The sequence below is a fragment of the Acromyrmex echinatior genome, chromosome 5, assembly GCF_024713525.1.
Source record: "Acromyrmex echinatior isolate Ae372 chromosome 5, ASM2471352v2, whole genome shotgun sequence".
Lineage (NCBI taxonomy): Eukaryota > Metazoa > Arthropoda > Insecta > Hymenoptera > Formicidae > Acromyrmex > Acromyrmex echinatior.
This window is the reverse complement of record NC_141856.1, coordinates 9515775-9516040: the sequence shown is the minus strand read 5'-3', so window position 1 is coordinate 9516040 and position 266 is coordinate 9515775.

Genomic DNA, 266 nt, shown 5'->3' with positions numbered 1-266 from the left:
GACACGAGAGTCTTTTCTATAACAGCAAACGATCCGCGCACTACTGCCCTCTGTAAAGGTAAATTTTCATGAGCTGCTCAAACCGGTTGTTTCAGGCTGTGGTCAGTCTCGCTACAAATGCTCTGAAGGACCAATTAGAAGAAAGCATTTTACAAACTAACCAATTAAAAAATACTTCAAAGCGTTTGTAACATCGCGTTGATCGTACTTTCAGTGACAAAAGGATAATGTGGTCAAAATTGATGAATATCAAACATTCATTATGA